The sequence below is a fragment of the Silene latifolia genome, chromosome 10 (assembly GCF_048544455.1).
Source record: "Silene latifolia isolate original U9 population chromosome 10, ASM4854445v1, whole genome shotgun sequence".
In the NCBI taxonomy this organism is placed as follows: domain Eukaryota; kingdom Viridiplantae; phylum Streptophyta; class Magnoliopsida; order Caryophyllales; family Caryophyllaceae; genus Silene; species Silene latifolia.
The window spans coordinates 160,726,354-160,737,407 of record NC_133535.1 but is presented as its reverse complement, the minus strand read 5'-3'; positions in this window follow the sequence as shown (position 1 = coordinate 160,737,407).

Sequence of the window (11,054 nt, the reverse complement as noted above, 5' to 3'; positions counted from 1 at the left end):
CGGAAACTGTGAGAACTAGGGGACGGGACTCGCAGGAAAACGAGCCTGGCTGGCGTAAAGGAGGGAACGTAAGGACAAACAGCTAATCCTACCACCTTTTTTCAGTCCAAACACTGTTCCTCGGTCGTAGACCTAGACACACATAAACAAACAATAACCTTGGGATAAGCAGTTACGAAGAACAAGTTCGGAGGGACAAATAACCATTACCATGAGTTTGAGCATACCAAATTAAATTCCATATAACGCGCCCTGTTAACTGCTGCCATGTTCTGTGACTATCGCTGAAAGGTGTATCTATCTTTCTCTCTATTATAGGAATGTACGCAGGTGCTATGGAGTTTGCACATTCTGTCAACAGTAAAAGACCGGTTGATTGCTACTCCACAATATAAGAAGCACATTGTGTCACTTTTCATGATACCAGAAGACAGAATAGAGAGGTTTTGGCGCTATTGAGAACGGAAAACTAAAATACTGAAAACCTTTAGTGGAACAGAACATAAGCAACTGCATAGAAGTATGAATATCTAAAACTAATACAAACAGGAACTTCATTAGAGCCAGAGGCAGAGAGAGGGGGATCACTCTGGAACTATTATAAATAACAGGCGCGCCTTTGTGTATAACTGAATGTGAGTAGCTCAACGCCATCAACGGCTTTCACAGCGAGGGAGTTACAGTTAATCTGGCCTAAATGAGACACTGAAAGTGTGATGCTCAATGACGAGAATGAGGGAAACAATATGCGACATCACTACTCTAGGTCTTAGTAGAAATTTTAACCTATATTCAGAATTTCCGGTCAATTTTTCATTATTGTTACTTACTACTCCTGCAAGTCACAAAATTAGTGTTTAATGCTTATGTTTGTACACATTAAAGGATGGGGCTGGCAAGGAAGAAGAAAAGCCTATAAGAGTTTTAGAAAAGACTGATTGGCAGTATATTTACAGACAGATTCTGAGATTCAGGTGCCGTGAAAAAAACATTACTGGAAACTAACCTTGATGTCAAAGAAATCACTACACCATTTTCTGAGACATGGATAGAAGCCGGGATCAGACTTATCACAATCATCTTTCTGAACCTATAAAACTGCTTAACATATGTCAGTAATGTGTATCGCTTGAGTCAATCCTCAGGAACCACTCCAAAGAACAAGTATTAGTAGAATCCACCATCAAATTCACCACAAGTAAGATATTTTTATAACTTAAATGGTATTGGGTATAATAATGTTTCCTCACATTAAAATTTGATCATATAAACAAAATTACAATTCATTTAGAAGGCAAAAAAAGATAACAGGCAGCGATAAATATAATGCCGAACTAAGACTGTTACAGGATGATGTCACCAAAATTAGCTGTTCCAACACTTTCAAACCTATTTCCGTTAACTGACTCTTAAACGACATGTATCCATTTCAGAGCCCTGATAGTCATTCACAAAATGTCAAAATCAATATCAACTTATCACACAACTAAACCGTAATCTCATTCATGAAGGAATCTTTAGTCCTATGCACCCCTTAAACCAAAAAATAAAAATATAGACAGATTGATCAGGTTCCTGAAGAAGCCTTGAATTTCTGGTAATTAAGATTTTATAATACTCCGTATCTGCTTCTATTTCTACAATTAGATAAGATAAAAGCGGGGAACGACAGGAGAGGCAAAGTTATTGTAGAGATATCTGCATAAATTCAGAAATTTCAACTTCCTATCCTATTGGAAGTAATGTGTTACAAGCTACATTTCAAATTCAGCCCTTAAGATTCCGACTCAGGGTGATAGAACAATGCAACTTCTTATCCATGATCCATTAAGGGCTATTTTTCCCAGTAATCTAGCAAAATTCCTTCCCTTGACCATTAATATTTTCAATTTTCTGATTCACAGTTTCTCAACTGTCGAATCTTGAACAGAATGCTTTCAGAATTCATGTAATCATTATTCAGGAAAAAATAATAGAAAACAAAAAAAAGAAAACTGCAAGCATCAAGATTCAGGCCTCAATTCATTAACTGAACGAAGTAAATACCTGATGGAAGTGGTTCACAACATTTTCGAATATGTCAGCAGATGTCAAATCAGTGCCATCACCAAACCACCGCTGTTGAGGTGCTATGGGAGCATCTGTTCAATCAAACAAGTGTTTTAGAATCTCACACTAGATTATTAATCGACGATATAACATAAGAGAAGGATACCCCAGAGGCCTAAGCCATGTCAACAAAAACCAGTATTTCCAACTAAATTTTCTCGGAAATTTGAAACACGCCTCAACACGCTAAACTAAATTAGTCTAACTCTTCCCCTACAATAGACCACAGCAACCACTAATATAAAATTATCTCCGTCAGAGAGACTAACAATCAACAAATTAAACACTGTCAGTAAACCAGGTTTCATTAACAGAAACAATAAAAACTTCACACACTTCCTTCAATTCTACCAAAGCACAATTTTATATTTTAAAACACATTTGGGTAATATTTCATACCTTAAGGAGCATCAGTACAGAAATAGCGATAACTGAAGTCATTAAGATGGTCAAAAAAAAAATTCCACCGAGCTCTCTCCTCTCACCCCGCTGTTACTGAAAATGTCAATAAATCAAACTATCAGCATCAAGCATTTAAGAAAACGCAGGAAATTACCCCCACTGCCTCACGTGCTTCCGCAAATGGTGGGGGATGGGGGACACGTGTACGCAGACAAACCTGTGGGCTAACAAGGAGGGGAGGCTGTTTCAATTAGCAATTAATGAAAAATTGCATCGACTGACCGCGTTTTAAGTCATATTTCTCACATTCTGTAGAAAATATTAAAAAAAATTATTCAGAATTTCCGGTCAATTTTGCTTTATTGTTACTTACTAGTTACTACTCCTGCAACTCACAAAACTAGTGTGAAATGATTATGTTTGTACACATTAAAGGCCAGAGCAGTATGTGCAAAACACTCTCGCTGTCTCGCAGGCCTGTCACTTGACAAATGTGGAAAGTTCACACTCATCAGATAAGGAGGGGGATGACTAGGAAGAACAAACCGCTATAACAGTTCAAGAAAAGACTGTGATTGGCACTTTGGCTGTATATTTACAGACAGATTCAGGTGTCGTGAAAAAAAAAAACGTTAGCAGGAAACTAACCTTGATGCGAAAGACATCGTTGCACTATTTTCTGAAACGTGGATAGAAGCCAGTATCAAATTTATCACAAGCATCTTTCTGAACCTATAAAACTGCTAACATGTATCATAATTCATATGTCATCCTCATAATTCATACATCATTCCAAAATACAGGTATTTGTAGAATCCGCTATCAAATTCACACAACCAAGATATCTTTACAATTTAAATGGTACTCCGTATTAGGTATAGTTGTTTGCTAAAAACACGCAGCAGTCAATATGTTACCGAACTAAGACTGTTAGACCATGAAGAGACCAAAATCTTCACGCGTAAGACACTTATGTAACTGTCAATTTATCTGTTCCGAACAATGAAACTGATGATAATTAAGCCGTAAAATTTTGGATAATTAAACTGATTGATCAGGTTCCAGAAAAAGCTTTGAATATCCGGCAACTAAGATTTAAAACATCAACTTTTATTTCTACAATAATATAAGGACAAAAAGCGGGGATCGACAGGAGGTAAAAAGTTATTGCAGAGATATCTGCATATATTCAGAAATTTCAATTTCGCACCTCATTTGAAATAATGTGTTACAAGCTTCTCATTACCATTAGCATTTTCAATTTTCTCGTTCACGGATTCTTAGTCTCAACTCTCAAATCTTACACAGAATGCATTCAGAATTAATGTAATCATTATTCAGGAAAAAATAATAGAAAAAAAGTTGCAAGCATCAAGATTCAGGCCTCAATTCGTTAACTGGACGGAGTAAATACCTGATTGAAGTGCTTAGCATCTTCTTCGAAAATGTGAGCAGGTGTCAAGTCAGTGCCGCCACCAAACCACGGCTGTTTAGGTGCTCCGGGAGCATCTGTTCAATCAAACAAATTAAGAACTATCAGTAAACCAGAATTCAATTAACCTAAACAATGAAACTTCATACACTTCCTTCAAGTCTACCAAAGCAAAAATTAATATTTTTAAACATACTCTTAAGGTAAGAGATCATACCTTAAGGAGCATCAGTCTCGAAATAGCCAATAACTGAGGTGCAAAGGTGGAGCAAAAGCATTTTTTGGATACAAATCCTAAAGAAATCACAAATCAATCAGAAAAGGAAGCAAATAAGCCTCACATTAATCACCCAACATCAATGACTAAAAAAACAAAGGGGAACGAAATCCACCCGAAAACAAGATCAAACCCATTCACATGTCTCAACCAGTGACAGCAAAATTTCCAAAAATCGTCACACCATTGAAACCAAAAAACGCGTTAACCCATTAATCCCCCCCTACATTAAGGAGACAATCTACCCGAAAACAAGTCAATCCAATTTCAATTAATATCTCTAATTATCCATTTCCTTTAAACTTGTAGTATTAATGATCAAAATCTTATCCAGCTTCTATCCAGAAAAATCTTCCCATCTTTGGATCATAATAGAAATTATCTGTAAATTACTATATTTATCATAACAGCTTGACTGAAATCACATGACTGGCATGATAATCCTTATTATGGAAATCAACTGAGAAACATGTGAGTAAAACTTATCCAACCTATCCCACATTTACTGCTTCCCATCTGAACAAAAAATCTGGTAAAAAAAATTAAATAAAACGGGGTATTTTAATTTTAATCAAATGTAAACAAATGACCCATATGCATACGACTGTCTCATGCACTACCAACAGATTACGGAACTGACCAGTGTACACACTGACGGTCTTATTTCATGTTATGCATACAACGGTTTTAAACAAGACCAACAGATTACCGAGCTCATCCAATGAACAGATCCGGATAACACGAAAAATAAATAAAAAATAAGACAATTGTATGACGTACTAATTCTGATCAGTCTAATTTAATTCGGTCTTATTTTGCATGTCACTTAATGAATTGATACAATATATTTTGACAACGGTTTTAAACAAGACCAACTAATTATTGATGTGATAACGCATCAATGCATCATGTACAACGATTTTACACAAGACTAACGGTATTGAGATAGCGGAGAGAGGAATTGATTAAATTGAAGGGTGAATTTGATTGTGAGGAGAGAGAGAAAATTGCGGCAGAAATTAGGGTTAGGGTTGATTGTTGCCGCCATTGTTGTCGGCGGCGAGGTCATTATCGCCCAATTTTTGCCCAATCCACAAGACCATAATGATTTTAATTTTACGATTTTTTTCACAAAAAATAAATTTAGAGAGACGGTTTCTCAGTCTCTCAGTTATTGAGAGACTTCTCCCGTAATGAGGGGAAGAAGTAATTTAATTTCTACTGTATTTTTCATGTTATATCTCCCACTAATTTAGTGGGAGACGGTCTCTCAGAAGATGAGTGTAAAAGAGCGTGTAAAAGAGTTATTATCAGTTGAGCCAATTCTTGTTCTTTTACGAATTTCATGTAAGACGGTATTTTTAACCGACGGTCTTTATTTAACACGGTTTTTTGAGAGTCTTGTGTTAGGTTTATTACGGAATATAGAACTTCATTCTAAATTTGTCGCAACTCGTAAATTTCGATTGTAATTATTAACTTAATGATTCACGGTCAATAATTTGAATATTTGAAATTATTTTTTTGAGGGGAAAAAATAATTTCAAATATTCAAATTTCCGTATTACGATTATTTTAAAAGAAAATTTTAACCTCGGCGATCTATGTTTGCTTGCTTTTTCATTATTAATTCAAAGTCCACAATTTCTAAATTAATCTCGTGTTTATATTAGGTGGACTTTGGGATGCGTGATCATCAGTATGATAATTCATGTAAATGAGGTGGAGGGAATTATAATCGCTAATAAAACGAGGTTGAGGGAATACTATATTCGGACTGATTTTATTTAATTGTTTCCTAATTAGAATAATATCGATATAAGTGGTTGATATTTAATTAAATTTTGAATAAATATTTTGGATTATACATATTAATTGCGTAATTTTAGATGCCTAATTTAAGAAATTGCTCGGGTATAATTCATGATGTTCTTGTTAATTTTTTTAGGCAACGAGGTTTGGACTATGTTAGCTCATATATCGAAAACAGTTAAAATTGAAATAGTTTGTGGGAAGTTTGTGAGCCTTACTAGTTCATCCGCTACTAAATTATACATATGTGCGAGGTCTACTGGTGAGCACGAGCTTGTCCTCACTTGCGCTTGTCTTGTGCTCATGAATCAAAACTCGAACTCGAGCCGATTTCGAGCTCTCGGAACTTATTTAAGCTCAGCTCATTATCAGGCTTGAAATCTTAAACCCGAGCTCGAGTTTAAGCTCAACTCGAGCCTATATATATTATTCTTACATTTTCGTTTTTTTTTCTTTTGGAACTTTCGGTACTAGGATTCGATGGTTATATAGGCAAATCAATGACAACACCTTATATGGTGATACAAATATATAATCATGATAGAATGTTATTAAAATTAGAGCAATATTTCATCTAGTTAAACAAGTTCGAACCTTAATTCGAGTCGAGACAATGTTAGCTCGGCTTGGTTTGTTAAGTTATATATCAAGCCTAGCAGGAGCTCAAGCCGAGCTTTTACCGAGCCAAGTTCAAGTTGCTCATAAGCCACTGTCTCGTATCGTGATTACCCCATGTGTGACATAATTAGCAATGGTATTATTTGCCTTATTTGACATGACATATTACTCATAGTAGCAAAGAAATTACTCGGGAGAAAGGTCGAGCCCCACAAGCAACAAAAGACTCTCGAGCTAAACGATAATATCGTCTACGATCAAACCTCACAAGCAACAAAAGACTACTCACAATTATGTGAGTTAATTAATAGTTAGTATTAGTTAGTATATACGGAGTATAAAAGATTTATTTGTACCTCTTATACATACTAAACAATAAGAGTTATCAAAATTTTATAAAAACCCTAAAATTTACGATAAATCGATAACTCATCAATGCTCAAATGATCTAGCTTATTTGTAATTCGACACATTAATTTTAAATACTAATTCAATAATTTTAGTAATTACATTTTGTTCACGATGCTAAGATCAAAGTATACTTTTTAAAAACTAAAATTTAGATGATCTGCTAAAAAAAAAAATGGGGTGCCCTAAAATACATTATAGCAACAATATGATGAGTATATTGTTAGAATATAAAACCGATCATGGGACTCCGGCCATCAGCTTAAATAGTTTTTGGTTGAGATGATTTCATAACATGGTATCAAAGCCATGTGACTAAAAGATCACGGGTTCAAATCTCACCACCCTTCAATTTCTAAAGTGGAATATTAAGCACTAGGTATGTGGAGGCCTGCAGTTGCATTGGGCATCCATGTAAGGGAGCGTTTAGAATATAAAACCGAACTTGGGACTCCAACCATCAGTTTAAGCTTTTAGTTGAGATGGTTTCATGATATATATGACAACAATCAAAGCATTGATGTTTAAACTTTTGATTGAGATGGTTTTATGACATATGTGACAACAATCACAACATTGATGATTCACATTTTAGGATCAGCATCAACACGTCCAACAATGATAGATGAACCGTTTCACCCAAAACTTTAAGGTGATAGTTGAGGTCCAACAATTATATTTGTTTCCTATTACGCCCCCTCACTCGAGTGCCCTTTGGGCTCGAAGAGTGGTTAGTGCACATGCCCCCTCATACCATGTGCCGAATTTCAACTTCTTGAGTTATTGGAGGCTGTCAGGATTTGAACCCGTGACCTTTGGTTACTTTGGCTCTAATACTATAATAGATGAACCGTTTCAACTAAAACCTTAAGGTAATGATTGAGGTACAACAATTATATTTATTTCTTACTAGACAATTTCATCCAAAAATCAATTGAGATTTTTTATAATGGACAGTTTCTTTTGTACAATATAGAACACTTACATGTGACACATCCATATGAGTTGGAGTTTATTTCTTCACACGAGCATTTAATATGTCTTATCTCAAAATGTTATTTAGATATATATATTGCTTCACCTAATTTCTTTTGCTAAATACAGTTTCTCGCTAAGTTATTGAGGTTTGATAGACCACTTTTTCGTAATAACTTTACTTTATCTGTCTCAACTTTTTATTTATCGTTAATTAAAATACCCCTAAAAAGAATATAAAAGGAAACAAATGATTGAAAATATTGGAGTATGTGTTTTTATTAACCTTGTTATTGAAAATATTGGTTGAAAATAACACCTTCTTTTGTACATGTTTTCATGATGAGTGTATCCATTTTAAAAGTAGATTGAAACCATTCTTATTAGTAAACCATTTTATTTTGTACCTAACTACATACCCATTTTATTAATTTTAGTACCATTTTACTTCGAATTATAAATCATCTCTTAGAAAACTTATTTTTCTGGATAGTCTCTTGCGAAATCGTCTCACATAATCACATAAAGATAATGTAAGAAATAGAACTATATCACAACGGATGGGTAACCTAAAAATAACCACCGATTATACGAGAGGTCTTAAAAAAGCACCCAATTTTTCAGCTCCTTACATTTCAAATTTCTCATCACTTGTTTCGATAAATGGGAAGAAAAACGGAAAAAAATAAATTAAACAGAGTATAACAAATTTTCATCTCAAAATATTATAGATTATACAAAAGAAGCAAGAAAAAGAAACTAGATTTATACAACTCTTCTTTGAATGTATAACATGAACTCAATAAAGATGTTCAATTAAATTTTATTGTCTTCAATTAAAAATCAGAGATGTTGTGACAACTATCAAAATCTGGACACATTAGTGTACTTAATCTGGACAAGTATATATGGAAAACCATCTAAGCATGAGCTAGCTACAAAGTTCATAGTGTATAGATGTAATATAATGAACATATATATTGAAATAAGAACTTAAAATTCTGATTTTAAATTGACAAAGAAGTGTAAACTCAAATTATTATTGGGATTGATTTTGGTTATGTGAACCTAGGAAGCCATTTGACAAACAAAATACTCTCATTGTTTTAATTAATACCCCCTCCGTCCCGGTCAATTGTTGTCATTTGGTTTTGGCCAAAGACCAAGGAAAGAAGAGAGAGTCAATAACCAAATGACAAGTGGAACAAAGTGAATGAGAATGATCAAATTACTCATCAAGTTCATTCTTAAAATAGAAAAGATAACAAATGACTAAGACACCCCAAAATGGAAAATGACAACAAATGACCGAAACAGAAGGAGTTGTTATCATTGTTTGAAATCATCTTTATAAAAATATTAAATACTTCATCGGTTCTGGTCATTTGTTTACCTATTCCATTTATGGGTGTCTCATTCATTTGTTTACATTTATATATTGAGATTGTTATTGAATGGTAATTTGATCATCCACATAACTCATTGTTCACATGTCACCAAATAACAACCTCCACAAATGGTCTTCTTCCCTCTCCTTGATTTTTGTACCAAAACCAAAGATAAAAAATGGCTGGGCTGGAGGGAATAGATAACTATTAACCGACACACAAAAAATAGTAGTTTTTAGCTAATTTTAAACAAAAAATTGTAGAATTTTTTATGGCAACTTGCAAAATCAACCCAACTTTTTTATGTAACCGTCCAGAGATGATATTAGTTTCTGATCAGTAATAATTATTTTATATGATTTTTTACCAACATATAAAACGTTATACTTTATCCACCTCAAAATATCTTCTCACTTTGTTTTTTTTTTTTTTTTTTTTTTTTTGAGGTGTCTCACTTTGTTTTTTAGTCATCTCAAAATAATCTTCCTATCCTTTTTTCAATACTAAAAGTATGTTTGACCTTGCTTTTCATAGTGTTTTTTTGAAGATTTTTTTTTTTTATCCAAACACACTTATTATTCAAAAGTTAAAAATAATTTCTTAAAAGTTCAACAAACATCATTTCAGTGCTTCTAGATTTTAAAAAACACTTTTAGAAATTAAACTTGAGAAATAAAAACATTTTTAATAATTTAGACCAAACAAGCTCTAAGACCTTTGGTTTATATGCAAACTTTATGTCTCATATCTCTAATTTTTTTCAAATGAGTACACTATGTCGCGGGTAGAAATCGAATTCCCAACTTTATGACTGGGTTGAAAAAAACTCTTACCATTTGAGCTAACTCTTATTCTTATCTTTGATCCAATATAACATAAAAGCCGTTACAGATTATTTTGAGATGAAGGGTAATACAGTTCATAGACTATACATATGAGGTAGTACCTCTTATTGTTTATTTTCTGAGTTTTATTTTAAAGTTTTTGAGTTCTACTTTAGTATAAAGTTTTTGAGCACATTTACTAAAACATTACACTAAAAAAATATAATATTGCTTAAAAACTATATTTATAAATGGTAATATGCACATAAAAAATGTGTATATGCTCAAAAACTACAAGATCTGAGGTATTACCTCAGATGCGTAATCCTTTTTCTCAGGGTAATACCATTTTAATTAAAAGGAAATTGTTACTAAGGCTTTGCTTTAAATCAAGGTGTGACTAATACCTCAGATGCGTAATCCTTTTTCTCAGGTAATACCATTTTAATTAAAAAGGAAATTGTTACTAAGGCTTTGCTTTAAATCAAGGTGTGACCTAAACACACCCATTATATCTTAATTCACCTAGTAGTATAAATAGCTAAACTCCTCTACCTAATTATCATTGCAATAAACATCTTGTTCATCTTTTCTTGGTTTATAAAGAGTTTATTGCAAAAAAAAAAAAAAAAAAAAAAAAAAAAAAAAAAAAACTTCCAAAGTTCTTTCAAAATGAATGGTGAAAAAACACCAAATACTCCACCAATGGCTAACAATGTCATAAAAGTTCGTATCTTACTAGTTGATGATGATTTAGTAAATCTTGCACTCACTACTTCAGTTCTTAAAGTATTTAACTATGAAGGTAA